Here is a 25,708-nt window from a genome sequence, read left to right on the forward strand (position 1 = left end):
TAGTCCAGAATCCTCATACAAAATCCACTTTAGTATATCCACTACCTGCTTATCTGAGATTTCCACTTGGGTTTATAATAAATATTTCACTCTCAAAATATCCAAAGATAAAGTCCTGATCAACCCCTTTCATGAAACAAAAATAAGAACAATGTTCTTTACATCCGTCCCCATCTCTGTTTAACACTCAGACCAAAAATCTTGCAGTTATACGTTACTTTGTGTTTTTGTTTGTTTGTTTCCCTCTCGTTGCCCATTTCCAACCCCTAGTAAATTCTATTGGCTCTACCTTCAATATTTTAGAGCTCCCATAAAGATTTGTGTCTTCACGGGTGCCATCCTGGACTGAGGCATTACTATGTCTTGTTTGGATTACTACAATAATCTTCTAGCTTGTCTTTCTGATTCTACAGTTGCTTAACTACAGTTTATTTTCATTATAGTAGCCAAAGTGAGTATTTTAAAACCTAAATCTGATCATGCCACTTCTCAAAAATCTGCACTGGCTTCTCATTTCACTCAGAGTAAAAGACTAAGTCTTTACAACAGTTTTCCAGTCCCTACAAAATGTGCAGCCTTTTTACCTCTCTGAACTCTTCCACCACTCTCACTTTTAATACTCCATCTTCGTTGACATGGCTATTTCCAGAACATACCAAACCTACTCTATCTCAAGTTCTACTGCCTGGAATGACCTCCAGTTATCTGTGGAGGAACACAATGGTATGCACAGCTAACTCTCTTCAAGAATTTGTTCCATCCCTAATTGGTTTGGCTCAGTGGATAGAGCGTCAGCCTGCGGACTGACGGGTCCCAGGTTCGATTCCGGTCAAGGGCATGTACCTTGGTTGCGGGCACATACCCAGTGGGGAGTGTGCAAGAAGCAGCTGATCGGTTTCTCTCTCATCAATGTTTCTAACTCTCTATCCCTCTCCCTTTCTCTCTGTAAAAAATCAATAAAATATATTTTTTTAAAAAGAATTTGTTCCAACTCCATCTTCTCACAAGCATTGACCTGACCATCATATTTAATACTGAAATCTGCCTCCGCCTACAATAACTACTCATCAACAGGGCATTCCCCATTCTATTTAATATACTTCACTTTGAAAAGTAGACATTTTCCATATCCCTAATCACCTTCACACATATTGCATATTGAATAATTTAGTAATTTTAATATCTTTTGTTTATTAGCTGTCTCCCTATTCCAAGAATATAGGTTCTCTGAATAGGAATTTTATCAATTCTGTTCACTGATGTATCTCTAGCATGTGAATGTTGCCCAGCACATAGCAGCTTAATAAATATTGACTAATGAATGATTATTTATTATACGAATAATATATTATATATACTATATAGCAGTTTGTTATTGATAAAATTAAACTTTTAAGTAGTCTTTGTCAAATATATGTTTCTCAGGCTAAAATGGCCATGTTTAGTAAAATGTCAAAGCTTACATTATGCAGCATTAATTTATTAGAGTTTAATGCAAATCGTTACTTTAACATTTCCCCAATAATTCTAGAACTTTAAGACTCTATAAATTCATTTCCAGATTTTTTTTTATTGTTTTTGTGATGCATTTTAGCTCACCTATAATTTACAATACACAAAATATTACTAGTCAATATTAGCCAATATTCAGTTAATTTTCACATAAATATTTACCAATGTATTTGTCCTTTTCAATATTATTGCTCCTTTCTTGGTATAGTCACATGATGGAATATAATATAATAATCACAATTAGAAAATTATAGCTATACTCAAAAACATGAATGAATCTCACAAACATAGCATTAATCATAAGAAACCTGACCCAAAAGAGAATTTATTATATATTTCCATGTACATACAGTTAAAGAGCCAAACTAAACAATGATGTTAGAAGTCAGGATAGTTGTTGTCTGAGGCATAGGTATGAGGGGTTGTGACTAGAATAGATTATAGAGGGCTTTTGAGATTGTGGGTAACATGCTGGATTCACTTTTTAAAATAAGCATCAAACCATACATTTATTATTTTACTAAATTTTTGTAGGTATACTTCAGTACAAAGTGCACATTTTAAAAAATGAAATTTGAAATACTGTACAACATTTCTACTTGTTAAGTTTTGTTCACAGCTATACAACACAGATGCTAACATTGTCCTTATAAAAGTATTGTGAGGAACTATTAAGACAGTGTATATGGACCACTTTAAAAGTGACAAATGCTATGATTATAAAATAGTATTACATATAACAATAAGCTTATATCTCACTAGAAAAAATAATTATTAATTTGCTTCAATATTCTACATTCTCTAAGAAACTTCAAATATTCAAATGTATTATATTCTGAATTTTTGTACAGAATCATAAATAAATCAAGGGAACAAATTAAAGGTTCTCTAACACCAAACTACTTTAAAACACTGCATATTACACTAATGATTACACAGTCAGAGATGGCTATTTCCTCAATGCTTCTGATTACAAATATAAAGATAAAGATAGATATAAAAAATTAAAAAGTGGACAATTATATAGCTGTTAAAATATTCACATTGTATTTTTATTAAAATAATAGAGTCCTGATGCACAAAATTCATTCAAGAATAGGCCTTCCTTCCCCTTGCTGCCAGCACTGGCTTCCCTCTGGCCCCAGCTTCATCCCAAAGGATGTCCAGTCTAATTAGCATATTACCCTTTTATTATTATAGATTGGCTTGAAATTATTTGGGGGTTTTGTTTTATTTCCATAAAGCCATCCTAAAATGCCTCAATGACTATTTAGTAAATATTTATTTAGCTTTATTGATGGAGACTACATATTTCCTACGTTCTATGTTATGCTGTAAATAGGATTTTAATGGCATGTTAAATTAGAAATTAAGACTGAGATTCTAATGTGATAATGACAGCATTCCAATTACTAATTAACACATGAAATTATCAAAAATTAAATACCCAAAACCAGTCTGGTGATATTTAATCCTCTTTCCCACAGCTAGCATATAAAGGTTGAAATTTGGAGAAGGATTTAGAAAGGTATTATTGTGTTCTGGAGTGTTACCTCTTTGTTCATGGGGGAAGAAGAAGGGGAGGCTTTTCCTCTCCCAAGCCTAATGAGGAAGGGGGGGGCGTTCATCAGGCCTCCTGGAGAGCAAGACACGGGTCCCTGCCGTTGGGGCATGTTGCACTGGTATATAACTCCTGCTGGAAAAATCTAATGCAGCTTTATGCTAACAATATACAATTCTGGAATAGACGGTTTAAAGAATGTGTACATTTTTGCATATTTGCATTTATATATTTTATTTATATATCTCATTTTAAATAATCAATCTACCTTTCTTAGGGAGATACCTGAAAACTGGTAGTATATTTTACCTCATTGTAATTGTTACATAAAAGCAAAGCAAATGGGAGAGGATGTGTGTGGAGGGAGAGAAATAAAGAGAACAATATAATTGGTATTTTACTAATAAATTGTAGATTTACTAACAAATGTTGAATTTTAAAAATAGTGAATTAAGAGGATAAAGCAAATGAACTCTGTAACCCTCAGAGAGACAAAAAGTCACACTTAGGAATCACTTTAGTTAAAGGAAATTATTTCCCCCAGAATCCTTCACTTGGAATTCTAATGTTCTAATTGAAACAAACAAAAGGTGTTGGGGTCTGTAATCAGCTAGCAGTGGCTGGGGAAATCACCCACATGATCAACCCCACAGAAAACAGAGGGACAGGGGCAAGTGAAGCCTTTATGTTACTTATTTCTATGCTTACAAAAGTCTAAAAGAGAAGAAATTATGGGTGCTTGAATTTGAATATTAGCTAGAAAAAATATTACAACACAACAGAAGGAGCTTGTGACAAGTGATAAGTGCATTTCAAATATCTAGAGGATTTTATTTCTTCAAATAAAAATAGATTCATTAAAAAGAAAGAAATAACTTGTTGACATGGACAACAGTGTGTTGATCGCGGTGTGTTTGTAGTAGGGATATGGGGGGAGGTAGAGGCGGGTATAAGGGCCATAAATGGTGATGGAAAAAAATCTGCTTAAAATATAGATGCATCTGAGTTTCTCTGTGGTAGAAATATCACATTAATAGTTTTTATTTAATTTTACAGATAATTTTCCAGTTCAACTCTGGCCTGTTGCAACTAAAACTAAATGCAATAGCTGTCTTAAAGTAAACACATAGTGAGACACACACACACATACACACAGAGGCATGCATAGATACATACATACAAATTACAAAAAGTAAACACATCAAATAAAATTTTGAGATTTTTCAAAACATAGGAAGCAACAACAACAAAAATACCTAAGCTATTCCTCGCATACCTTTATTTTAAAAATTGTTTAATTTGCACAATATGTCATACGGAGAGACAGACTTAGACATCAGAATGTCTGAGTAGCAGAGGATCTAGGAGATCAGGAAATCCTACCTCCAACTGTGTTTACCTTAGAGTTGGAGGAGATGTGGATGGTTGTGTTTGATGTCTAATGCCATACAGTTAGTTGTAAGAAGAATCATGCTATGTTGGTTCTGAGATGGTTCTGTCTGTCTCAAGTGTAGGGGAAGAGAGGAAGGGGGGAGGGGGGAGAGAGAGAGAGACAGAGAGAGGAATTGTGTTTTATATTTTAGGTCACAATTTTATATTCATCTTCACATTTGCACAGTAACCCATTAAACTAGATTAAAAATGAATAAGCCATGACTCAAAGTATTTAAATAAATTTCCATAATTACACAGGTAGGAACTGGTGTTATAAGACTTGATTCCTGGTTTTCCTATACCAGAAGCCAAGCTTTTTACCTATAATGCTCTCTAACCCACTTCTTAGAATTCTGCTTTTTTTGTTTTGTTTTCATTTGTGAGCTTCAAGGAAATCTGATTTGTCTTAGATACTTACAGAACTTAGAATCTTATAAATAGGTGAATCCTAGCTAGGGTGTGGAAGATGGTGTGTCTATAAAGGGGTTGCATGTGGGAGATCTTTGTGGTGATGATGTAGTTATATCTTGATTGCACTGGTGGTTATAGGATTCTACACATGAAGTAAAAAGGTTTAGAACTTTATACATATTGTACCCATATTGACTTCCTAGTTTTGATATAGTACTATAATTAGTACAATGTATCCATTGGGGAAAATGGGTAAAAGGTACGGAAGACCTCCCTGTATGATTTTTAAAACTTCCTATGAATCTGTAGTTGTTTCCCAAAAGGTATTTAAAAAATTATTTCCTACATCTTAAAATCCTGGCAATTGAGGTGACTGCTGACCTCTAAGCCTCATGCTAAACACAGCTCATTTTGACCTTTACCTTATAGACTTTGCTAGGGAGCTTTCACTGTCTACCTAAGATTTGAGGCAAACTAGAAGCTTTCTGCATGTGATGGAACTATTAGCACTACAACTGGCCTTCCATATATCCAACATGACAAATATTGTTATAGGTTGAATTTTGTCCCCAAAATGATATGTGGATATCTTAACTCTTTGTGCTTATAAATGTGACCTAATTTGGAAATTGGATCCTTGCAGATGTAATAAAGTTAAGATGAGGTCATTCTTGATTAGGGAGGGCCTAATCCAGGATGAGTGTTGTCCTCATCAGAAGAGGAGAAAAGACAAAATGACAAAGGAAGCTAATACCACATGATGACAGAGATGGGCACTGGAGTGATACTGCTACAACCCAACGAACACAAAGGACTAATGGCTGTCACCCCTAGCTAGGAAGAGGTAAGGAAGGATTATTCCCTAAAACCATCAGAGAAGCATGACCATGCCTACATGTAAACTTTGAACTTCTAGTCCCTATAATTCTGAGTCAATATATTTCTGTTCTTTTAAGGTACCCAGTTCATGGTAGTGTGTCATGGCAGTCCCAGCAACCTAATATATAAAAGAGGTCCATGACTGTTCCCCAAAGTTCCATATTACTGTGTAAAGGAAGAATGTTCATTTTAGAGGAAATAAAAAGGAGTAAAAGGAGTGGATTCTTAAGACTTTCCGTAAAGAAAATCCTTTAAATATGGCTGCAAGAAGATATTTAAGTATAATTAACGTGTGCTTTTTTCATATAGGGAAAAATGCAAAATAGAAGGTATATCTTTCATAATATTATATCTTCCATAATACCTGTTTAGCTGGGTTCACATTTTTTCTAACAATGCAAATCATAGAACAAATATATTTTTTAAACCTGAAACAATATATTTAGTTTTTGAAATGCTAGTTTTTCAATCAAGGCCTCTAGTTGAATATTATTTTTTCTTCCACACACACAGAAGAAAACCATAACATATGTAACAATAAAATCACAGCAATTTTTATATTGTGAGAATGTGTTTGTTAATCAAAGAAAATATCAAGTTAATGTATTGTGTTGTGTTAATGTTTCACTAATGGGCACAGTCTTGATTATGTAAGCATCTGTTGTGATAAAAAGCTTTTTCAAAGAATTACTGATTAAAATTACAACCATTGGATTTGCTAGTATCATGTAAATCTCTTAAATTCCATAAAATATAAATCTCTTCTTTGATTAGCTCAATAAAATGAATGAATCTCTGGCAAAGCTTTGTGTCATATACATTTTGATAGACATTTAAGTGCACCTAAAAACTAACCTTTAAGAAATGGTTACCTAAATCATTTGATTCATTTCATAAATAATTATTAAAAGTAATGCTGGACTTGTGATGGCAAAAAACACCTGTTGATAATTTCTTATAATTTCATAAAGTTTAAAGAATTACCAAATGTTTTTGTGTAAATTTTTTCAATCATAGTCACCAAGATGGGAATTAGTGGATCTTTTTTCCTACGGCAGATGAAACTGCATTAGAGTAATAATGTGACTTTAAAAAAATATATTTTTTATTGATTTTAGAGAGAGTGGAAGGGAGAGGGAGAGAGAGATAAAAACATTGATGAGAGAGAAACAGTAATCAGCTGCCTCCTGCATGCTCCCTATTGGGGATCAAGCCCAAAACCCAGCCATGTGCCCTGACCAGGAATTGAACCAATGATCTCTTTGTGAATAGGAGGACACTCAACCAACTGAGCCACACCAGCCAGGTGTGACTTTTCAAGATAACTAAAATAGTGAAAGGCAGAGAATGTCATTCCATTGCTAGTGCTGTTTGACAGTCTTATACTCTAACTAGTGGCCCGGTGCACAAAATTTGTGCACATTAAAAAGGAATTAATTAGAAGAGATATTTTAATATTGCTATTTGCCCATTCTTTATAATAGAAGTGTCAGAGGTGAAAGAAAATTAGTAAAATGTATATGAAAATCTTCCTTCTGTCAGAGTCTGGAGCATGCCACAGGACCCAGAGTCACATCCCCGCCCAGCTGGGTGCACCTCAAAATCGCGCAGGACCCAGACCTGGCCGGCCCCACCCCTATTGGGTAAGACCCAGAACCAGCCAGCCCCACCCCCGTTGAGCCCTGCCAGGTGGAGGGGCACAGCCTCAGGTCCCTCAGACCATCACCGGGCAGGGAGCACAGCCTCAGGGCCCTTGTTAAGCCCCACAAGGTGGGGGGGTGCAGCCTCAGGTCCCCTGTTAAGCCCTGCTGGGTGGGGGGCAGAGCCTCAGGTCCCCCAGCCTGGTGACAGGCAGAGTAGCAGCCTCAGGTTCCCCAACGCACCTTCAGGTCCCCAGCCCGAGGCAAGGGGCACAGCCGCAGGTCCCCTGGCCCAGTGCTGGGGGCAAATCCTGAGGTCTCCCGTCAAGCCCAATCGGGTGTGGGGGGGTGCAGCCTCAAGTCTCTACCCTGGTCTGGCGCTACGTAGCTGTAGGTCCCTGCTGATAGCCCGTTATGGCTCATTTCGGGAACCCTGCCTCCACTGTGGGCACAGCCATCTTGTATTACAGGAACCCCACCTCCACTGTGGGAGCAGTCATCTTGTATTACAGGAACCCTGCCTCCGCTGTGGGCACAGCCATCTTGTGATGGTGTGACAGAGTGAGGGTCAATTTGCATATTACCTCTTTATTAGAGTAATAATACTCTATAGGATATGCTGCTATCTGACCAAAATGCTTTCTAACTTTCTCTCTTTCTCCAATATACTTGCTTTCTAGGGACATGTAAACAACACCCTTTATTTGATCATTGTTGCATTTTTTCAGTTATTCCACTGGATAAATCCCTCCCTAAACACCCCAAAATTCTTTCAACTGGGTAAATTGTTAATTTTACTCTATTATTCTATCTAGACAGCTAATCCCTTAAGACAGAACTTGAAATTTAGAATCACTACAAATTATAGATTTCTAATCTCAGTTGTATCTATCATGCCACTTTTTGAGTTGGCCCTCCCTCACACTCTCTTCCATAGTTTCTCCTTTTTCAAAAGTATCTGTCCATATGTGTCTTGTTTGTCTATTTGTTTGTGGTTTTTTGGCAAGGAGTGGGAATGGGGAACAGGGCCGGTTTAGGTTTTTCCTTTCTTGAGGTATAATTTACACATAGTAAAAAGCACAAATCTCAAGTATTCAGTTCAATGAGTATACAATGAACAATTGTATACATGGAACACAAAACAATATATAGAAACTCTCTATTCTTCCAGAAATTTTCTTTATATTGTTTTCTAGTAAACACATGCTTTTCATAATTTGATTGAAATGAGTTCAGGAGAGAATGGAATAAATGTTATTTGGGACAGAAATTTTACACAACTATTTCATTAATGATGTTGTGCTTGCAACTGGGTAGCCAATGGAGAATCATGAATATTCAAGACAATTTATTTTAAGGCAGGCACAACAACTATGTATATAGCTGACAATGGTCATGAAAGAGAGAAATATTAGAGCAGACTACAGTTGGGGTTATTGAAGAACTGGAATGTGTTAAAAGGCAAGAATAGACACATGGATAGACTAGCTTAGGTAGGAGTACAAACATTAGGGTCATGGTGGCAAGATGTAAATCAGAGAATATGGGTATCAATGGAATTAAGTTGGTAGATCTGTCAGAAAAAAATATATGGTATTTCTGTTTTTGTTTTTGTTCTTTCTTTTAGTGACTTTTAATAATGAAATTAGAAGCATTTCCATCAGCAGAAAATGGGGAGGGAATTATTTGGCATTTGAGAACAAAAGAGTTTTCTTGTAAGGGAGTAAATATAACAGAAATGTTTATCAGGATTGTTCATGTGCACTAAAGACTCATTTTGTGTAATGGGTCATAAATATAAAGAAAACAAGTCAGTATGGTTGTGTTTTACTTCAACAATGCTATGCTGGGAAGATAATGTGACAATATATGTAGAGAGTTTTATGCAGCTAGCATTGATATTTTCCAGATGGGCATAATAAAAGGTGAGGTCAGAGAATTAAGAAACTGAGGCAAAGGACTGATTACAAAGACAAACCATAGACCTAAATTGGATAAAAGAGAAATAAGGATATTATGTGAGGGGAAGTAAGATGATGGTTGAATCAATGCATGCTTGTATCTTTTAAATGCTTTCAAATAGTCACACTTTATGTTTCTGTATTTTTATTATAAATAAACATAATCATTTTCCAATTAACAGAGGGTATCTGCTAAGTGACATAATCCAGAAATTTAGAAAACCCTATAAATTTGATTCTTCCTATTGCATATCTTCAAATATTAGACATTTTTGTCTTCATCCTTTTAGACTAAGTTATTATCATCTTAACCTACCATAAACTGTCTTGATTGTTTAGCTGTCCGAGTTCTCCCTTCTTCAATAATATTTTTTGTTAGTGGAATAACAGCTACATTGTATTTCTTTATGTTAACTTTTTCAGAGTTTGTTTGTTGCTTTATTTCTATCAACAACATAAGCAAAAACAATTTAAAATATAAAACTTCAATCGAACATAAACAAAAAATATTTTATCCCACCAATGCAAAAATCTTCACTTTTCAATTTAAACTAAGCTGAGCTTTTGTCAAGGTCAAAAGTGAAGTCCACTTTGCTAAATTCAGTGGTCAATTCTCAGGTGAATATATTGAATCATTTCAAGCTATTGGTACAGTTAATCACGCATCATTTTTTATACATTGTCTAAATGTTTTTATTGATTTCAGAGAGAGGAAGGGAGAGGGACAGAGGGACAGAAACATCACTGATGAGAGAGAGTCGTTGACCAACTGTCCCTTACATGCTTCCTACTGAGGACTGAGCCTGCAAACTGGGCATGCGCTCTGACAGGAACCCAGCCGTGACCTCCTGGTTCATAGGTCAGCATTCAACCACTGAGCCACACTGGCCAGCCAATCATTCACTATTTTTGAAATGCGTTCTTTCCATGGCTTTTTTATCCTTCTCTTACTTAGCAGGACACACTTTCCTCAAAAGGGATAGCCCCTTTGTTTGAGGGTTTACTCAGGACTTATTTTCTTCTTTATTTATATTTATTCTATAGGTGATTCACCCATTGTCATGGTTTCAAGTATAATTTATATGATGATGATTCCCCAATTTACTTCTCTCACTCAGACCTATTCCTGTGAACTCTAGATTTTTATATCTAAGGTCATATTCAGCATCTCCATTTAGATATCCAATTAATTATTCAAAATTAACATGTCCAAAACCAAATTTCTGATTTTCCCTCTCAGAATTGTTCAGTCCAGTCTTTCTTATCTCTGTTATTGACAACTTCATTCTTCTAGGTATTAAAACATCTTGGAGATGTCTAATCTATCAGCATTTTTTATTACTTCTACCACCAAACTATAATCATAATCCAATTACTTAATCCAAAGCCAGCATTACCAACTATTAGTATCCCCTGATATTTATATGTTAAGATCCTAACCTCCAAAGGTCATGGATTAGTAGGTGGGGCTTTTGAGAGGTGGCTATGTTATGAGGCTGGAGCCTTCTTGAATGGGATTAATGATCTTATAAAAGAAACTAGAGGCCCAGTGCACGGGATTCCTGCACTGGTGGTGGTGGGGGGGGGAGGGTGGCCTGCAGGAATTGGCCCGCTGTGGGAGTGCCACGCATCCCAGTCAGCCAAGTGGCTGCACCCTTGTCTGGCATCTTCTGTGGAGCTGGAGCACTCGCCTCTCCAGGGGACCCGGTTAGGGCCTGGCCCAGGGACAATAGCACTGAGAGGTGGCAGAGTAGGCCTCAGTCCCATGTGGCCACAAAGCTGCCTCCCAGTCTCCAGGATCAGCTCTGTGAGCCCGGTGGTGGTGCTGCGTGTCCTGAGGGCATCTGGAGGAGGTGGCAGGGAGTGAGGAGGAGGAGCCTGGGGCGAGGAGGTGATGTATGCAGCCTGGGTTCCTGCCCACTGGTCCTGGATTCACAGCTGCAGCAGCCACTCATTCCAATCAGCTGAGCAGCTCTCCCACTGTGGTAGCACACTGACCACCAGGGGGCAGCTCCTGTGTTGAGCATCTGCCCCCTGGTGGTCAGTGTGTGTCACAGCAACTGGTCAACTGGTTGTTCTGCTGTTCAGTCGCTAGGCTTTTATTATATAGGACTAGAGGCCCAGTACATGAAATTTGTGCATGGGGGGGTCCTCATCCCAGCCTTCACCCTCTCCAATTTGGGACTCCTCAGGGGATGTCTGACTGCCAGTTTAGGCCCAATCCCTTCTAAACCAGCAATCGGACATCCCTCTCGCAATCTGGGATCACTGGCTCCTAACCTCTTACCTGCCTGCCTGCCTGATCTCCCCTAACTGCTCTCCCCTGCTGGCCTGATCACCCCTAACTGCTCTCCCCTGCTGGCCTGATCACCCTTAACTGCTCCCCTGCTGGTCTGATCGACCCTAACCACCTCTGTCTTGGCCCCCGCCACCGTGACTTTGTCCAGAAGGATGACTGGAAGATGTCCAGTTGACCCGGTTAATTAGCATATTACCCTTTTATTAGTATAGATTCCACAGAGCTCCCTAGCCCATTCTGCCATGTAAGGATACAAGAAATCTGAAGCCTGAAAGAGACCCCTCACCTAAATATGCTGGCAAGTAGAGTTTGGGTTTCCAACCTCCAGAACTGAGAGAAATAAATGTCTATTGTTTATAAGCTACCCAGTGAGTGGTATTTTATGTTATTGACTTAAATGGATTAAGACAGAAAATGTTCCCAACCCACCATAATACTTTATCTGGATTATGGCTATGGCCTCTATGTTCTTGCTTTTTCCCTTATTCCTCTAGAGTCCATTGTCATGATCGTCAATGTAATTCTTTTAAAATATAATTCAGATCATATCACTACTCTGTTAAAAAGCTTCTGTTAGCTTCCCTTCTCACTCAGAGTGGGAAGGAATATCCTTACTTGAGCTCTATACAATGTGGCCCTATCTCCCTTATTTCACTATCTCATCTCCTGCTACTCTCTCACTCATTCAGGACCAATATATTAGCTTTCTTGTACCTGAAATACCCAAGTATAATTCTACCTCAAAAACTCTGCTCTTGCTAGTCCTTTTGACTGGGGTGATTTTCCCCATATTATTCACATAGCTAATTCCAGACTTCACTCAGGTCTCTGCTCAAATGTCACTTTTCTAAAAAATCCCTCCCTGAGAAACTATTGGTAACCCTTGGTCATATGCCTCTGTCCTCCAGAAGCTTATTTAACTTGCTGTACTCAGATTTTCTTATCCTGGGTTGTGCCATTGGTTCATTTCTTAAAAAAAGGAGTTAACTAGCACTCTGGTCCAAAGGGCTAGCCTAAACTTGGCCTTGAACCAGACATAGATTATTATGCAAGGTAGGCTTCTGATTCAAGAGCTTGAGTCTGACAATACTCTCTGGTCAAAGTCAGCAGGTAGCCAGTGGTAGGACTGGTGATCCCAGCAGTGTAGAGGTTCCAGTCAGTGTCCAGGGTCCGAGGACACTGGTGCCACATTAGCTGTACCTCTCAATACACAACACTGCCATTGCTGGCCAAGAAGCCTGGCCAAGGAGCTCACCATTCAATTCAGCACTCCCATCCTCATGGAGGAATTAAAATTGCTAATCACTATGTAATTGAAATACACAGATTATAAAAACATTTGGGGAATTATGTTAAGGTTATGGATCTGAATAACCCTGTGAGTTCAGGGTTCAATCCAGGCATACAGAATGTTGGACTAACAACGTATGGCTAGTTTCCAGCTCAATAGGGCAGGGAATTTGAATTTATATATACACTGCTAATATTGTTCAAGATTATCTGAGCCTGTCAAAGCAAGTCTGTAAAACAGGGGCCCAGAGTAGGTCGGGATTATTAAAATCCCTCATTTCTTTGGGCTGGGTTTACATTTTGGGGGAGGAAAGACAACTTTAAAAGCCTAATATAATGTGATAAGTACAACAGGAATAAGAAAATATATAAGGATTTAAATGCAAAAGCAGTGCATTTAATGTTCCCTAGCAGTAATATAACCAAAATAGATATACTCAAATCTATTTTGATTATGTTACTGCTAGTCAATTATAAGTCATACCACAAATACGTGTTAAATTGAAGGTATGATATCTCGGTTAATATTTATCAGAAATAGTGTTTAAGCATATTAGCAAAATATTCATCTAAAATATAAAAATAAAAAAGTTACATTTGACTACTTACACATGAAATTCCAGCATGTAAAAAATAATCTCATTTGATTATCAATGATAAACTGGAAAAAAATGTAATGCATGTGGTAAACAAATAGCACAATTAATCTTTTATGAGAACATAAATCTTTAACATGAAAACACATGTGCCACAGGAAAATGTACAAAGAGCTTTACAAAGAAATTTAGAAAGAATAAATAAATGGCCCATGAACATATGAAATGTTTTTAGTCTCATGAGTATTCGAAAATGCATGGAGTGCCCAGCCGGTATGGCTCAGTGGTTCAGCATTGACCTATGAACCAGGAGGTCACATAGATTCCTGGTCAGGGAACATGCCAAGAACGGGAACTTAATCCCTAGTGTGGGCATGCAAGAGGCAGCCAATCAATGATTCTCTCTCATCGTTGATATTTCTCTCTCTCCCTTTCCCTTCCTTACTGAAATCAATAAAAGTATATACTTTTAAAAAATGGATGGTAGAATGATATGAAAACATTGTTTTTTCTTCTACAACTATTGGTGTCCAAAGATGACTAGCTAGGGATAATTTTTATTCTCTGCCCCAGTGGCATAAATTGATACAGCTTTCCAGAATTTCCTTTGTCAAAATTATCAAGGTATTATGGGAAAGGATTTAAGATGGACACATTTTATCAATCACTAACCAAATCCTTGCTCATTTAATTACTAAGACTCATGAGAGTGGGTACTAGGTCTGTCCTGTTCATCCTTATCCTCATTGACTAGTATGTTATCTAAAACAGGCAGGTACGTAGTAAAGATTTGTGGATTAGTTGAATTAATGAAAGAACTATTCATTTATTTAAAAACTGTTATAATTGGTGCTGAGGAAAATCAAGGAAGTATGTGTTGCTTTCAAAGAATGTGCAATATCACGGAAAGGATTATAACGTTCGAAGTCTGACAAAAAGCCATATTGCAAACTCAAATGCTATCAAGGGTCCGGCAAATAATTTATATGTGTGAAGCAACAATGAGTAAGAAAATAACCAATGATGTAACCTTACAGAAACTAGAAAAATCAATGCTAAACCTAATCAAATCCTACTTTCTTAAAACAACCACAACACCGTGCTACCAAACAAAATATATGTGAAGGTTTATTCTAAGACCACAGGGTATCAGATCTCAACTGATGTTTAGTTTATGTTGTTTCATTATTTATAATTTATTAAAAGATAATTAAAATCAAGCAGTCAATGAATAGTACAGATTCTGCAATGTACGTGGTAGGCACAGATCTGAGAAAGCACTATTAACCTTATAGTGCAATTTATACTCCAAACCATTGCCAGACAGCAATATAATCTAGGAAATCTCTAAATTTCTTCACTTTTTTTAAGCATATAAATAATTCCACATAGAAGACTTTACTCATTTATGGATTGTATACCTAATAAAAGTAAACCTAATTTTCCCAATTATAATCTATGTGTCCTTGAATCTATATGATAGATTAATTTTATTTGGTTTTTACCCAATTTTTAAAATGTTTGGTTGTTCTTCAGAGGCTTATAGATTATTTACAAGTCTCTACGTTGTTTTAAAAAATCACTTTGGATCCATTCCCATTAACTAATGTTATGTCTTTGTTTTGTCATAGCCACTATCAGTTTCCTCTCTACTAGCTATTTGTATGTCTCAAGTAAAGGAGTACATTTATTGAATGTTGAATGAATTCCTTTACCATATTCTTTCAAAGAGAGTAAGTAAATGATGAGTATTTTGTATTATACATTAGGCCCAGAACTTGATTTAACTTTGGGCTATAAGTACATATAAATTTTCATAGACAAAGTTAATATGTTTCCATTTTTATAGCCCTCTCAAACTTTACAGATAGACGTGAAGGGCTGTTTAATCCCTTGTCTTTGATGGATTTATGAACAGAATATATGTGTACAAAGCCTGACTTGCTGGCTCTACAGTTGGCTTCTTTTTGAATCAGATATTAATTTGGGAAGACATGTTAAGATTTTCAATAAATATTGCATGTTGCTGTTTAACACAAGAGGGATTTTCCTCTCTGAATAAATTTAGTATTCCTGAAAGGTTTCAGATGGTAGAGCATTTATTGGGATGCAAAATTACAAGATGCAGCCAAAAGCAATGGAAACTTCTCTAAAACACTCTGTGGAGGACTCTGCTGAGCTAAAAAGTATCCCCACATTTTCCTTCTCATATATAGAGGAACTGTAAATAGCTGGAAACAGCTACTTCATTTCTGTTCTCTGACCAGTGCTTGAGTCCCAGGAGACATTCCAGGGGCTATGGGCTTGATGGCTTCAGCACACCCTCTGGAGGACTCGACATACAAACCGCAGCTGCACCAGGGGCCTTTGGTAAGGGAGGTTTCCAACCAGAAACACTACTGCACTCTCCCTTCTACCTGAAGAGAAAGATCCCTTCTGATCAGGTTTGTAGTCACCTCAGGGTCCGAGGGAGTACCTTGCATTAGTCTCACGCTGGCTCTTCCCCAGTCCTGAGTGGAATCTGTCTGCTTCCCTGCCAGCACTTGTTGAGCAGCAGCATTCACAAGTGAAGGGTCAGTGGAGGGCTCAATATAAAGAAATCCCGGTATGACTTGCTGACCAGATGTTTCTGTTGGAGGGGGTAATCTCCCAATCAATTGTTGGAAAGTCCTATATTTGTGTTGCTGAATTAGATCCGTTTTTAGTACCTCAACTTTTCATGCTTGCTCAGATTTGGGTTTATTAATAGCCATGTTTTAGAAGCACATTGGTGGGAGAACAGGTGAACAGAGGGTTCCTGCCTGGCCCGAGTAGTTTTCTTCCACAAAAGTCCACCTATGTATTAATTTCAATTGTCCAAGCCTAGAACTAGGGAATAACCTTTGACTTTCTTTCTCCACCATCCTCACACAGAGTCAATGAAAAATCAGGCCAATTAAAACTCCTGAATATCTTTTATCTTCATGAGGTTACCTCTAATTGTCACTGTCACTTCCCCAGTGAGTAACATCATGTCCCAGGAGCAACCTTTCAACTGGCCACCTTGAAACTAGTTTTGTTTTCCTCTAATCCACTTGTTGTGGTTTGAAAGCTCATTTTTAATCTTCCCCTTGCATAACTCATTAGTTTCGTTCCCTACTCCCTTACAGATGATGTGACATTAATGTGTATGAATTTTAGTTTTCAAATGTATTATACTTTTGTTTCAACTCTGAGTATTTCTACATTTTTTCCTGGTCTGGTGTGCTATTCCTTCTCAATTTAGCCAAAATATTACTCATCCTTAAATCTTAACTTAAATGAAGTTGCAATAAACTAGATAAGCTGGACTTCACCAAAAATGTAGATTGTTATGGAGCATATAACAGGCGGAGGTTGCCTCCTTTTAGGGATCACAGGGTCTCCTAGAGCTTTACTGGGACCTCAATTAGCACTCCCACTGTAACAATAAACTAGCTAATGGATTTTAAAGTCGACACTGTGTTATCAGAACTTTAATAGGTGGATGATACATTTCCTTCATAGTACAGTTCCTTAATAGAATCATCTCAAACCACTTTTGTTCTGTCAAGCACATGACACATAAGCTGGGACTAATTATAAGTAATACTGAATGCCTAACCAGATGGAGTGCACTAGTACATATTTCTAACTAATCATACTCCCTGTGTTAATTGTTTGTACATGGCTTTGAGCATGCAATATCAGAGAAGAATAATCAGTTAAAAGTAATCAGAATGGCTTTGTAATAGTCATTATTTCTGGTTCTTAGCAGACAGCTTTGTTACGTAGAAAATTAGAGCAGCCTTGTTCTCCAAGCTGATCCTCTTTACCTCCAGTTACACAAACAAGTCTCACAAGTGGCTTGTAGGCTACCCTCTTCCTCATGTTTCAGACTTTCTCCCAGAAGTGTAATTTTAACACCCAAAACTAGAGCACTGCACAGATCCATGTTTTCACCTCACGAGTTTCATGTGACCAGTTCTCTCTGATGTTTATCACATACTTTCGCAGATAAACTTTTCTCAAGATCCAAAATAACATCAAAACCAAATAAATCAATCTCTGGTAGCTGAAATTCTCAGATTTCCCCACCTCAGGAAAATTTTTGTTAATTTTGCTCTTTTTAGGAATAAAATTATACTATGTGGTACACAGTCGATCTAAAAGAAAAATGACTCACAGTCCTGCACATATCCTCTCTCTCAGGGAACTCACAATTCAATTTTTTTTTAAAGAGAGACAGAAAGAAACAAACAAGGCACTGAAAATTTCAGAGTACTGCATCTGTGTCTTTTTGGGGTGCAGGGGAAGCAGGTCTTTATTGATTCCCAGGTGTGTTTTTACCACAAATGGGTATTACTTCTACCCTCCCTAACATTCACACAGTTTTCAATATGCAGAGAAATCTAAAGCCAAGGGAGCTTTCCTTGGTCTCTCTTTTTCCTGATGAACATTTTACATAGATTTGCAAGATGGTGTCTTCAGAAATTCCTCTCTTTGAGAGTTCTTTTATTGGACATAATATCCCTCCCAACTTGGAAATGCGAGCAAGCCTATATATTTCCCATTTTTGACTGTTCTGGCAATTTTCCCTGAGAGGGAGGAAAAACCCTATAAAATTTCTTTTGGCCCCCCAAAGCAGAAACATCTGCTGGAGTCATGAGCAGCGTATTGGCGCTGCTGCACGGTCCCAGCCTGGATTTGATTATCTCCCAGCTTCACCAGTGTCCGTGCACTCAGTGAGGAACACTCTGAAAGGTTTCTGGGAAGACTCATTATAAATAATGAGAACATAGAAGAAAAGAAAAGGGAAAGGTTCAAGCTACTTTGGCCCATGCATTTTATGAGTTTCACAAACTAAAATCATTAGACCACCAAACTGCTCAATTAGAAATCAAGATAAAAAAAAATCAGGCCATTGCTTTCTGTAAATACAGCTGTTTGGCAGACACAAATAAAAAGAACTACAGATTGCTGGGTTGTGTTATTTTCCCATCAAAAAAAAAAAATGTTAGTTATTTTAAGGAATATTTTGGAGAAAGGGATGGTTGCTGACCTGTCTGTGAGTTGCCAGTGGAATCGTATCTCACAGCGGAACTGGCAATGAGTAGCTGTTTCTGGCTTGAATGCACAGGCTTTGCTTTTTCTTAGAAATCATTTAACAGGTGCAAGTCAAGTCCTGCTAGGAATACTTCTGTATGACAATGTACTGAACTCTTTCCTAAATTAATTCACTCCACCCAATGTACAAAACTGTTACAAAATTTGGGGTGTGCTGTCAATTCAATCAGTTACTTAACAGATGAAAATAACCCTAGTTCTTTGCATCATCCTGAAACTCTGGCAATTTTATTTTTCTACCATCCATTTTTCTAATGTTAACAACTGACAGGGTCAAAACGCTTACTGTCATTCTGATAGGATTTGCAGGGGAAAACATCAGCAGATTAGATTTTTAAAGGCCTGATATAAAGATTTAGATTATAATTTCAATCTAAATATAATAGGTACAAAAGGAACGGTTGAAAACTAGTGATCTGTGAGAGTGATCTCTGGGAAAACTCCATTGTACACGTGGAGGTGACATTCTCTGAGACATGGATTCACAGGCTTGGCTGCATCAGAAACCCCTGGAGAGCTTGTTAAACACATATTGTCAGGCTCCACACCGGGTTTCTGATCCCATCAGTCTGGGGTGATGCATTTCTTAACAAGTTTCCAGTTGTAGGTGATGGAGCTGGCTTGGGACCATACTTTGCCAACCAATGTTCTAAGAGAAACTAGGAGGGGCCAAGTCAAAATCCCAGAGTGGCTACCTCTCAGAGGGAGGCTCTTCAGATTTCAAAGTTAATGGACTACTAACCAGCTTTCAGTGAGTCACAAGCTCTCTTTTAACCCTGAGGGCCATGTACATCTTCACCTTTAGACCCCAAGCAAAGGCCATATTTTCATGCTAGGACACTCTAAGTGGCTACTTGACCCAATGGCTCTCTTTTTCACATTTATATGTCTGTATCACTCACTATACATGTCATTTTCTTAAAAGGTCTTTTTGACAATTAATTAATTGCTGCGATGACTTAGTGACTTTTAATTTTTTTCATATGAAAGTCTATTCTACCTCAATACCACATCAATAAACATTTAGAGACATTAACACAAATTAGTTTCCTTAAAAATTAGTTTGCTTTCCCATCATAAACTGATGGCACCTTCTCATGTGTATAGTACGAGAAGGACTCCCAGCTTCTCTCATATCTTTTGACTGAGAGTCACAGGCTAGAGGAGTATCCTTGGCCCTGTTCTCCGCCAATATTCACTGACTTCTGAAACTTAGAGGCTAACTCCCCATGTTTCTACTTCATCAATAAAACTCCACCAACAACTGCTCAACAGACACATATAAAAACACTTGATTTTCCTATACTTTTTGTCAATGTTGCTTTGGCGAATTTCCCACTGAAGTTGAACTTTTAAAATAATTTTTATAACATTTATGCTAATATAGCAGTTTGGCTATACGGTTTTCTTGATAACTTGGGTTGATCCTAAAAATATTAGTATTTTAGTAGTTTATTATATTCCTATGGTTTATTGTAAGAGTTATAGGGACCATTGAAATTTTTAAAATACTATATATAGGTCATGGGTCCAGGCCAATACTGGTTTCTGACTACTTACATCTTTCAATTTTTAACAGTTAATTGGACTCACAGAAAATTAAAAAATAGTAAAAAATCTATTTATGTCACTTGCCCTGCTTCCCCTAATGTTAGTGTCTTGTGTAATTAAATCATTAAATATGGAGATTATATATAATTTAAAAACAAGAGCAGGTCAATATAGACTTTTATACTGTGTACTGAGCTCTTACAGAAGTGACTTTGGATGAAACTGAATGATAAATTCAGAGATTCTATATTTTTATATATGCCGGGAGTAAATTTCACTTCACACTAATTATCTTTTTCAAAGAAACAGAAGAAAATTCATCAACTTTGTACAGAAACACAAAAGATCCTGAAGAGCCAAAGCATTCCTGAAAAGAAAAGTACAAAGCTGGAGGTATTATACTACCTGACTTCAAATTGTACTATAAGTTTACAATAATCAAAATAGTCTGACGGTGGTGAAAAATAGACACACAGATCAATGGAACAGAATGGAGAGCCTAGAAATAAACCCATATGAATATAGGCAACTAATTTCAACAAAGGAGCCAAAAATATGCAATGGAAAAAGGAAAGTTTCTTCAATACATGGTGTTGGAATGATTGCAGTCACAGGCAAAAGAATGAAATTAGATGGCTTTCTGACACCGTACCCAAAAAATACCTCAAGATGGATTATATACTTAAATATAATATCTGAAACAATAAGATATATAGGAAAAAACATAAGTACTAAACTTATGAACCTGGTTCTCAGAGAGGTTTTTGTGAACTTGACCCCAAAGGCAAGGGAAATAAAAGTAAAAATAAATGAATGCAACTACATCAAACTGAAAAGCTTCTGCACAGGTAAAGAAACCATCAACAAAACAAAAAGGCAACCAATTGAGTGAAAAAAGATATCTGCAACTGATACCTCCAATAAGGAGCTAATATACAAAATATATAAAGAACTCATACAACACAACATCAAAAAACAAAACAAAATTCAATTGAAAAATTGGCAGAGGATCTGAATAGACACTTTTTCCAAGAAGCCAGCAGATATGTGAAAAGGTGCTCAACTGCACTAGCTCAAGGGAAATGCAATCATAACTACAATGAGTTATCACTTCACACATGATAGAATGGTTATTATCAACAAGGCAAGTAATAACAAGTGTTGAGGAGGTTGTGAAGAAAAAGGAACCCTTGTACACTGCTGATGGGAATGTAAACTGGTACAACCACTATGGAAAACAGTATTAAGGTTCCTCAAAAAATTATGAATAAAGCTACCATATAACCCAGTGATCCCTCCTCTGGGTATATCAGAACAATTTTTAAACATTTATGTACACCTATATTCATTGCAGTGTTATTCACAATAGCCAAGACATGGAAACAACCCAAGTGTCCCTCAAATGAATGATTGGATAGCAATATAGTACATATATACAATGGAATACTACTCAGCCATAAAAAAGAGGAAAAACTGCTGAGTGAAATAAGTAAGATGGAAAAGAGCAAGAACCATATGATCTATTCAAATGTGGGATATACTAGTAAAACAAAAAATAACAAACTCAGACAGACAGCAATATGGTGGTTACCAGAGGGGGAAGGTGGTAGGGGGAGGATGAGAAGGGTAAAGGGGTCAAATATATGGTGATGGAAGGGGACTAGACTTTGGCTGGTGAGCACACAATGCGATATATAGATAATGTATTATAGAACGGTACACTTAAAACTTACAAAATGTCATTAACTAACATTACCCAAATATAATTAATTTTTTAAGTGAAGGAGAGAACTTTATCATTCAGTGTAGCATGAGAACCCTTATAGTGCTCATTGCCCACATCTGAGGGGTCCATTGAGGACAGGTAGCTCTGCTTTGCAAGCACAAGGCTTCAGTATAGCAGTCTTTGTGGAGTCTGGGGGCATCAGCAACTTATGTCCAGTCTCCTTACATGTATCTTACAGTCTATCACCTCTCACCTGGGTGCACAAGGTGGTGCAGTGAAAGCCCTGGCATGGGCTTACTAAATTCATATGTACTTACCACATGAAGGGGACTCTTCTTCCCTTAGGCCAGCCACACTCACCTCTACTTCTGCAATTATCCCCTTTCTCCTCTTCACAATATATCATCCATCTTAAATCTCCACTGAGAGCTTTTCTCTAAATAAACTGAAACATAAAAAGCTGTTCTCTCATTTCCAGGGTTCAGTTGGAGAATTATGTAATAAACTCAATCCATTTTTTCCTCATAACATACTCTATAATGCATGTATCTGCAAAGCTTCTATTACGTTACTAGGAACATTAAGTTTGTTAAGTTATATTAGTTATTTTTTTTAAAGAAAATCTTTATTGTTAAAATACTACATATGTTCCCCTTTTTCCACCCTTTGACCCCTTCTAGCCTGCCCCCACCCAACACCCTAGGTCTTCACCAACCTATTGTCTGCGTCCATGGATTACGCATATATGCATACAAGTTTTTTGGTTGATCTGTTCCCACCCACTGATCCATCCCCACCTTCCGTCTGAGATTCGAGAGTCTATTCCATGCTTCTATGTCTCTGCATTTATTTATTCAGCAGTTTATTTTGTTCATTAGATTCCACATATGAGTGAGATCATGTGATGCCTGTCTTTCTGTGACTGGCTTATTTCACTTAGCATAGTACTCTCCAGGTCCCTTCATGCTGTCTCAAAGGATAAGAGATCCTTCTTTTTTATAGCTGCATAGTATCCCATGGTGTAAATGTACTACAGTTTTTTTATCCACTCATCTACTGATGGGCACTTGTGCCATTTCCAGATCTTAGCTATTGTAAACTGTGTTACTATGAACATAGGCATGCATACATTCTTTCTGATTGGTGTTTCAGGTCTCTTAGGATATATTCCTAGAAGTGGGATTACTGGGTCAAATGGGAGTTCCATATTTAATTTTTTGAGGAAACTCCATACTGTTTTCCATAATGGCTGCACCATTCTGCATTTCCACCAGCAGTGTAATAGGGTTCCCTTTTTTCCACATCCTAGCCAGCACTTGTCATTTGTCGATTTGTTGATGGGTAGCCTTTCTGACAGGTATGGGGTGTTACCCCATTGTCATTTTAATTAGCATCTATCTGATGATAAGTGACTTTGAGCATTTTCTCAGATGTCTCATGGCCATCTGTATATCTACTTTGGAGAAGTGTCAGGTCATTTGCCTATTTTTATTGCATTATTTGTCTTCTTTTTGTTAAGTTGTATGAGTTCCTTATATATTTTGGAGATTAACCCTTTACCAGATGTATCATTGGCATATATGTTCTTCCATTCAGTGGGCTGTCTTGTTGTTTTGTTGATGGTTTCTTTTGCTGTGCAGAAGCTTTTTATTTTGATGTAGTCCCATTTGTTTATTTTCTCCTTAGTTCCCTTTTTCCTAGGAGATTAATCTGCAAACATATTGCTGTGAGAGATGTCTGAGATTTTGCTGCCTATGTTTTTTTCTAGGATTTTTATGGCTTCATGACTTACATTTAAGTCTTTTGCCATTTTGAGTTTATTCTTGTGTATGGTTTAAGTTGGTGATCTAGTATTTGTTGTTGTTATTTGGTTTTGTTTGTTTGTTTTATGGGGGTTTTTTGCATGTATCTGTCCAGTTTTCCCAGCACCATTTATTGAAGAGACTCTCTTGACTCCATTGTGTTCTCTTGCCTCCTGGTCAAATATTAATTGAGTGTAATGGCTTGAAGTGATTTCTGGGGTCTCTGTTCTGTTCCATTTATCTATATGTTTATCCTTGTGCCAGTACCAAGCTGTTTTGAGTACAGTTGCTTTGTAGTATAACTTGATATCTGGTATTGTGATTCCTCCAACTTTGTTCTTCTTTCTTAAGATGGCTATGACTATTCGGGCTCTTTTTTGGTTCCATATAAATTTTTGGAGTATTTGTTTTAGATCTGTGAAATATGCCTTTGGTAATTTAATGGGGATTGTATTGAATGGATAGATTTATTTGGATAACATGGACATTTTAATGGTGTTGATTCACCAATCCATGAACACGGTATATTTTTATTTTATTTTATTATTTTATTTATTTATTTATTTATTTATTTATTTATTTATTGTTTGTTTGTTTGTTTGTTTGTTTGAAGTATTACAAATAGTAGTACATTTGTCTCTTTTTTTCCCCCCACTGACCTCCCCTGGCTTCCCCTACCCGCCGGCACTTGCCCTCGTCCCCTCACCCCCAGTGTCTTGCATGTTGGTTGTGCTTATATGCTTGCATACAAGTCCTTCAGTTGATCTTACTCCCCCAACCCTCCCCTAGTTCTCGCTGTAGTTTGATAGTCTGTGCAATGCCTCTTTTCCTCTATTTTTGTTCAACAGTTTGTAATGGTATATTTTTCCACTTGTTTATATCTTCCTCTAAATCTTTTTTCAAAGTCCTATCATTTTCTGATTCAAGTCTTTCATTCTTTGGTTAAGTTTGTTCCTAAGTATCTTACTTTTTTTGGTGCAATGGTAAATGGGATTGTTTTATTTCTCATTCTGTGAGTTCATTATTGGTGTATAAAAAAGCCATAGATTTCTGGTTGTTAATTTTGTGTCCTGCTACGTTGCCAACTTCATTGATTAAATATAGTAGCATCTTGGTGGCATCTTTAGAATTTTCTATCTTCATTATCATGTCACCTGTGAATAATGAGAATTTTACTTCTTCCTTTACAATTTGAATGCTTTTTATCACTTCTCTTGTCTGATCACTGTAGCTAGGACTTCCAGTACTATGATAATAAGAGTGGTGAAAGTGGACATTCCTATCTTATTCCTGTTCTTAGGGGAAATGGTATTAGTTTTTGCCTATTGAGTATGATGTTGGCTGTGGGTTTGTCATAGATGGCCTTTATTATGTTGAGGTATGATCCCTCTATTCCCACTTTGCTGAGAGTTTTTATCAAAAATGGGTGTTGGGTTTTGTTGAATGCTTTGTCTGCATCTATTGATATGACCATGTGGTTTTTTGTCTTTTGTTTATGTGATGTATCATGTTTATTGATTTGCAACTATTGTCCCAGCCTTGCATCCCTGGAATAAATCCCACTTGGTCATGGTGTATGCTCTTTTTCTAATATATTACTGGATCTGATTTGCTAATACTTTGTTTAGGATTTTAGCATCTATGTTCTCTTTCTTTGTAGTGTCTTTATCTGGTTTTGGAATTAGGATAATTTTGGCCTCATAAAAAGAGGTTGGAAGTGTTCCTTCCTCTTGGATTTTTGGAATAGTTTGAGGAGAATAGGTGTTAGTTCTTCTTTGAATGTTTGGTAAAACTCCCCTGTGAAGCCATCCAGACCGGCACATTTGTTTGCTGTGAGTTTTTTAATTACTGCTTCAATTTCATCAATTATTATTGGTCTATTCAGGTTTTCTGATTCTTCCTGAAATGTAGGCAAAATTAAA

This window comes from Myotis myotis, unplaced genomic scaffold, assembly GCF_014108235.1.
Source record: "Myotis myotis isolate mMyoMyo1 unplaced genomic scaffold, mMyoMyo1.p scaffold_m19_p_2, whole genome shotgun sequence".
Taxonomy (NCBI): Eukaryota; Metazoa; Chordata; class Mammalia; order Chiroptera; family Vespertilionidae; genus Myotis; species Myotis myotis.